The sequence below is a fragment of the Charadrius vociferus genome, unplaced genomic scaffold (assembly GCF_000708025.1).
Source record: "Charadrius vociferus isolate BGI_N301 unplaced genomic scaffold, ASM70802v2 scaffold123, whole genome shotgun sequence".
NCBI lineage: Eukaryota > Metazoa > Chordata > Aves > Charadriiformes > Charadriidae > Charadrius > Charadrius vociferus.
In genome coordinates, this window is record NW_009647425.1 from 762,676 (window position 1) to 770,570 (window position 7,895).

Genomic DNA, 7,895 nt, shown 5'->3' on the forward strand with positions numbered 1-7,895 from the left:
TCTCCACTGAGATCAACAACAAATCTTAACAGGAGCAGAAATATTTCAGCCTAACCATCAGCAAGTACATATGTTTATAAAATAACACTAACTCAGAAAAATATTCTGACTGATAGTATCAGCGTTCTGCTTCTATGCACAAAGCTTGCAAAGCCCTGCTAATACACTCTGACTCTCAGACGCGGTGGTAGGAACAGGATGGCTATATAGGTCTTGCAGAAACAACACTCTCCCTCTCCCCCAAAAACCCCACCCCGACTCGTACAGAGTCAGCATGTTTCCCTTCAGCTGAATGACAGGAACCAAACTGGATTATCTTTCCAGGAAATCCCTGCAGATTATTTAGCTCACGCAGTGCAGTATCCAGAGTACAGATCCTTCACCCATAGCACCGCTTTGGAAGCTAGTCCGCGGGCAGCAAACTCCCCTGGAGCAGAAGGATTTCAACCCTGTGTTGGGAAGAATATGATCTAAACATAATGCTGGCTACCCACTCCGCAGCCAGGTCAGGAGCACGGGCACAAGCCGTGCCACCGGGTCTGGCTGCCAGGGCAGACCGGTGCTGGACACAGCACAGCTGCCAGCCAAGACACCGCTAGCATCTCCGTTCCCTAAGTCTGCTACAGGGACCGCTGTATAAAACAAAAACACAACAAGCCAAACACAAAGCTGTCAGAATAGCATAATCCAGAATAAAGCTGAAAAATAAACATGCACAAAACAATTCTTCTTAGATCGTTCGTATGTTCTCATTTACGTATCAAACCAACTGTATTTTCTAAAGACATTTTCCTCTTTGGAAGCATCATACAGCTCCAGGCCAACACTGGATCTTTTTCTTTAATGTAATTCACTATATTAAGCGAGGAGTCTGCCTTAAACCTTGAAGATTATAACATCTTCCTTGAGCCTTGAAATTGTAAGGGTTCCTTTATCTCTGAATTCACCCCTTCACTGCAAGAAAATGCGACATAAACCTGAGATATTACACATTCCCATAAAATTTCAAATTATTCTCTTGCCTTTAAATCTTCTGGTAAATTGAATCAATGAAAGGATTTCTGTGTATTGCCCTTGAGCTCTAAACAGGGGAATGACCACACTTACTACTATTTACCCAGCCAGAGAATAGATCTACTTTCACCCACCCTTCTTTGCCTGTTCTGAATGTTAATTAAAAGAACAATCTAGCCTTTCTTACCCTTAAAAACAAATCAGTCCATAAGAAAAAATCATTACATTTATTGTACCCAATGAAAAGAAATGACTGCAAAGTATACCTAAGAGGAAGAGTTTTCAGATTACGGTCAGTAGAGTATGTTTGCAGATTTGTTTAAAAAAACAAAACAAAACACTTCTCCAGAAGTGCAGACTATATACTTTCATTAAGCTGCATTTTCACTTTCTTAAATCCAAATACTTGAAAAATCAACCTCTGAAAGTTGTAAACACTTCTCTCCTTGTATCCCTCTTCTGCTAGCTTACACCTTTTTTCTTACTAATGTCTACAATAATTGTAATTTGTTAAGCACCAGAATCGCTAGTTCCCGAACACAAATTGTTGATTTTGATGGGGCTACTTGCAAAGAAAGGGTGAATCAGTGTTAACAGAAGTATTAATAGAAGTCTGGTGAAATCTAGCCAAAAGCCATGATTAATGTGTTTGGCACTGTAAAGAACACAAATGAAATCATTCTTCCCCCAAATTTCTGTAACAAAAAGATAACTTCTGCAAAACAAAATTTAGACTGACTAGGAGTAATTAATTGGCAGTTTAGTTGTGGTTTTGGCAGAAGTCCATTCACTTACCTGTCATTTATAAACTCCACTACTAAACAAACCAAACTGCTGCACTGAAAAACTTCCTACAAATATTTCTGAAATTTATCCTTGTGGGTTTGAATTAAGAGAAAATTTTTTACAACCATCAGGCTGTGAAAAGCTGAAAGTTCGTGAGGATTCCTTTGTATAGCATGGATATTTTCACTTAAGGGAATTACGTTATTTCTGACTTTTAAAAGCTAGGATCACTCTTTGCAGCTTCATTAAGACAGAATTACCGGACATTTCATTTATTATTGAAAGCAGGTCAGAGAACGGACACTAACTTGCAACATGTAACAGCGGTCATTCAGGCAACTCTTAGATGCTTTAGGACTTTATGCCATAGTCTTCAACTGAGGCCATACAGAAAGCTTTAAGTTCTTACACAGATGGACTTGCCCTGCGCAGTAAATGCATCCACTGTGCCTGAAAAGAGCTGTCCTCTACAATCCTCTTCCTGGAGCTTCAAATGCTCTTACAAATATCCTTGTTTCAGCCTTGCGAATAAGGCATAAATCTTGATTTTCATTCAGTAATTGTCACCTGAGTCTGTTTTGTCTGCACCATGCATATTTTATAACCTTTTAATAAGTCAAGATAAAAAGGAAGCAATAAGAGTGTCAGAGCAAATAAACTAATCTGGCATCTGAAATTCTGTCACACAGAAAAAAAACAAACAGAAGACATTTTAGGCTCATTTATTAAAGACCATGTTCTTAGCACAGGAAAGGATGCTAAAAAGCAAATCAATAAATAATTAAAGAGAGCCTGCTTCCGTCCCCTGATGTTCTAGAAAAGACAAACGGCCAAATGAAGAAGAAATTTTAGTACTCAATTGTGGACTAGATCAATATCATTCTTTCATGAAGGTCTTTAGTGGGCACAAACAAACACACACAAAAAAATAACTGGGCTTCAGAGATCAGCAGTGATGGACTCATCAGAATAGAATTCTCTGAGAGCTTACCACTTGGTTTGTGTCCGGATAACGAGTTACAAGCTATAGCAACTTCATCTCCTGAACATGTCAGGACTTCAATCCTGTAAAGGGTTACTCACAACATCTTCTGAAATAGCATTAGCTTTTCAGTGGTTAACAAAATGTTGACTACCAGTTGATTTGGCTGAGAATTGTCTGACAGAGGGTTTTTCCTGGGTGAAGGAGGTGGTGGGGGCACGCTAGTCTGTTCATCAGATGCGTTTCTCAGTTCAGAGCCAGAGACTGGCTGCTTCAGCCCACACATGTTCCCTGACCATTCGATTGCTGGCTATTTTGGGGTGGGTGTTCACTCTTTCTTTTTTTTCCATAGAAAGCACTGAAAAACTCTAGGCTTTACTCCAAAGCAGACACGTGGTTGGCTTCTTTTTGTACTTTGAAATGTTTCACGAATGATAAAGCCATTTCCTTCCCATTTCTAAGCCACTCTTGCTATCAAGCTCCAAGACAACTTATTTTTCCAACTTGAAAAATACCCTCCATGAGTTTAGAGAAGGTCTACACATCCCACATGTTAGAGGTGTGCCCGGGCAGGAGGGAAGGCATCGTGCTGTAACCAATAACCACACGTGGCTTTGGAGGCAGTGTTTTTTGCATTCCACCTACAGATCAAGGGTGAAATCTTGGCCACATGTAAGTCAGCAGAATTTTTTTTCATCAACTCCTTTGTTGCTAGGATTTTACCAGAGGAATTCATGCCTCCCTGCAAGAGGCAAGTTTACTGCCAACAAACATTAATTCATGCAAAATACCTAATTCCTTGCTCAGCAGTATTATGAAATATACTCAGGGTTAAAAAAAAAAAAAACAACACCCAAAACCAAAACAAACAAAAAAAAAACATACCAAAAAAACCCCCACCAAAACCCACAAGACTGCTGCTTGTTTTAGAGGAAGGAGAAGAGGTTAAAGTTTAAACTGATTTTTTGCTGCTGTGCAAAATTGGGGTGGGAAGATTCTGCTTTTTATAACAATTGCTCATTAGTCAAGATATATTTGAGTATAATGCTAAACACTTCTTTTACCAGCTCATTTCCCAGTGTTACTCTCAGCACCACAGCTGTAAATTCACCATTTTTGCTTGGTTTGAAGTAATGCTTACAATTGAAACAGCAGCAATTTTAGCCCCTTCACATCCAGCCATTTTCGAAGCCTGCAGGAAACTCGCTGGGTGTGGTTAAAGTCAGTTTAACTTGGCTGGGGCAAAATCAGGATTTGGCAGGTTGTGCATGAATATAACACACGCGAGAGCAGCGTCTGTGTGCTAGCGCTTGGGTGTGGGCAGAAGAGGAGAATTCCCACCTCCGGCTGCTTTGCTGGGGAGCACAGGCATCAGCTGCAGCTCTTCCCCTGCACGGCCAACACAGCAGCAGCTGCTTTAATGGGCACCGGCAGAGCAGCCGCTCCCTTGGGATCGCTGTCTATCCGGTTCCTCTGGATTTTCAATTCTCACGGGCACCACGAGCATATTGGGTATTGTAATGCTGCACTGATCACGCCCTATTCTTCCTCTCCAACAATTACTAAGGGACACATTTATTTACTGTGGTGATGTGTTACTTGTACACGCTTTCCAGTAGCTTTTGCTGCACGCTCTTCTGATTCTCACTTCTGAATTACTAGTTTACCAGACATTTATGCTACTAAAGGGGAAAAGAAAGTGTTACAACGCCTAGAATAGATGCAGTCACTCATAATCTAAACATCTATTCCTGGGTAAGCAAATAGAATGGCTCAGGTGGTCCCTTGCCATACTAAACTCGTGTTTATTCCCAATTAGGACGATTTTTTCAAGTAATATTATCACATAAATCCAAATGGCACGCAAATAAAACAAAAGCTTCATTCAGCATACTATCAAGATTGCAACTATTCTTGTAAACGTTTCTGTATTGTACATCATATTAAAGCCTAAGACTGTTACTAGATACACTTCTGGGTATCTCTTTACTGCAAAGTAACTAATCTTGACAAGATCTGCCTTGAGTATGATTATAGTAACAACCTTTTCCCCACATGGTTCAAACCCACAATACATCAATATAAATTGCTCTGGAAAAAGCCATATTGACATGAAATGAGAACTGACTCATCATGGAAATTCAAGGTCCTTAGAAAGATTACTTTGCTTCTGAGAAACGCAGAACCCTGAAGTCAGACTAAGTGTTACATGAAATAGAAGCTCACAAATGCTCATGTGTGAAAACCACAACCAAAACTGAGAAAGGCTATGTTCCTGACTATAGTTCCAGCACTATTGAGGGGTAACATGCCATTAATGGTACGCTTGAAGAACATGCCACATTTGAAGAGTACTCTGAAAGGTTGGTAAATCCCAAATTTGACTTGCCACTTGCAATCTGGTCTTCAAGGCTGAGCACATTTGTATTGCTTCCTCCCACTGAGCCATCTGTGTGCATCCAGGCAGCATACTGAAACATCAAGTGTTATGAAGGGAAGAGATTTGGAAAAGATTCAGTACTCATCTTGAGCATAAAAATCACCTGGGATGGGGGGAGAAGTTAGGATGTGGGAGGTAACTTTAAAAGTTGTTGTGTCTGAGGAAGACATATCAAACTGGTACTTGTACAGAATTATGCACTCACAACAAATAATAAAAATATAGCCCCCTTCCACAAAATTTAAGTCTACATTTAAACCTGAGAAGCTTGTACAGTGTTCTGGAAAGCAAAGCATCATGACACCAGATGAATTCTTGATCAGTTCATAACAAACTGAACAGATACCATGAGATTGTTAACATGCTTAGGTTAAACTATGATGATGTAGCAGTAATATATTTAAAACTACTTAAGTGCAGTCAGAATTGTTCAAGTCAAATGTGACTTGGATTGTCCCAGAAATATTTCACTGATTTTTTTTAATCAAGTAACAATAGGCTGACAGCATCCCACTGCTCAGTTTAAGATGCCCACATTTAGGAAAGACAAGGATGGAGACTGCTTGAGAGACAACGCCATCCCTGAAGTAAAATAGCTTCCTGTTGTCTGAAGACCTTGAGAATTAATTTAAAGAAAACAAACCAGAAACCACTAAGGTGGCCCATGATTCAATTACTGCAATTGAGGAATTCTCCTCCTATACTTGGTACTGGATCCTGCTCCTACAGATACACTGGTACGCAAAACACACAGGACAAATGCCTCGAAGCTGCTCTGGGCATGAGATCTTGTCAAACAGAGGAAAAACATCTTCCCTAAGGATGTCTAGTAGAACTAATTTTCTCAGTGCAAGCAGAAAAGACGACCTTTATGTGACATTTCCATACACAAGCAATCCATTTCAGCAACGGATAAACAGAGATGGCAAAAAGACTATTAATATTGGGAATACCAGGAACGTTGTCATTCATTTAGCAGTTGATACTGATGCCCACTGTTAAGTGTTCTTCCATTTCCCTTTACAAAACCCTTTGCCCCAGAACACCTAGCTGTCGCTGGAAGGCCAGCGATGAGCATCCCCTGCTGCACAGAAACCCTCTCTTGCACAGAACTTCACAAATTCAAGCACCAGGTACATGCAAGGGAGGTGCCTCCGTACCCCTGATCCCTTCTGCCTGGAAATTCTGTATGACTGTTAAAGCCAGTGACCAAGCAGAAGAGATTTTATTTTTAGATGCTGAACTATAAGCTTCCTGCATGTTGTCTTATGCAAGCAAAGCCCTTGACAGCTCCCCCAGCACCACCCTCCTCCTATTTGTGCCTTTCCACTTGCTCACTTATGCTGCTCCTGTTTCCATAGACACCTCAGAGCAGCATGTGGGTGGGTTATATTCTCTTGTTCCTCCTATGAGAGTATTTTAATAGCCAATTGGAGTTTCAGTAAAATTTAAAAAAAAAAAAAAAGCAGTCTTGTGAATCCAAAATCCTGGTTTAAGGCCTAAAAAGTCCATAGGTCAATTTAAATTTCATAACAGAAAAGCAGACTTTCTGCATTACCCCTGTTTATTCTTTCACACCAAATCCAAACCATGATCTTCACAGTTACATGCTCCTCAAAATTACGAGCCACCGTAGCTCAACTGTAGCTCACCTGAAACTACATTACACTTTCAGGTCTGAACTACACAAATATTTAGACGGTGGTATCAGTGTCCAGGTTTGGAAATTGAAGCAAATGGGAAGTCAGGAATGATCTCAGAAAACGAGAGCTTAGTTAACAGCCATCAATGAAAAGCTCAGCAGCTACTCACACACAGCTTTACAGCAGAGCCCTAAATTACATGTAGTAACCTAGAGCAGAAAGAAGCAGCACAAACACATACACAGTATTAAGTGACAAGCAATAAACCCCTGAGATTACTGGAACACAAAATATTTATTTCAGACATAGGGTAAATAAGCCTAATTACCCATACAGTCAGGACATGTCATCATCAATGACCAACATGAAGAGCATTATCATAAACATGAAATTACATTCAGTCTAATCATGCTTTAATCATGTAAGCACCTAAAGGTAATCTTTATGATCTTAATTATTGAATCTGATAATCTAAGCCTCTAAAACTCTTTAATGCATTTATTCTCACTGCAAGACAAGGGAGTTCTTCAAGTCCTAATCACAAAGAACCAAGTACCACATGCTACCCAGTACACATAGAGCAGAGCTGCGAAACAAACCTCCCAAGTCTCAACTCTGGCAAAATATTTTTAACATGCTTCACCCCCCTGTCAGCTATTAATATGTTGCTCTCAACTGGTAATTACACAAATGCTGAGACCTGTCTCGTCATATGCTCATTGTATCAGATCTGAACACCAAAGGACAAGTTGCACAAAAAATACAGTCCCACCGCAGAACTGCTTATTCACACAGCTTGAGCAATGCGAAGATAAAAATCAACAGCTTGCAACAGCAAATACCGAGTAAGGTATTAAACTCATAGTGCTATACCATTTGCGAGTAAAATTATGCAAGAACACCATGGAAATGCAAAGCCTGTCGAGAGGGTGAGAAGTAGCTCATACATTGAGAGCATGGCTTCAGGATTATATTAAACTCCAGCTAATCCTGACCACGCAGGGAACTTTAGAGATAAAATGCCATAAAT

General features: G+C 40.1%; 1 protein-coding gene across 1 annotated transcript in view; it reads right to left on the reverse strand.

Moving 5' to 3' along the window:
* The window catches only part of ARHGEF10 (Rho guanine nucleotide exchange factor (GEF) 10), an 83,562-nt gene that overhangs the window by 37,009 nt on the left and 38,658 nt on the right, over positions 1-7,895 (reverse strand). The window lies entirely within an intron of this gene.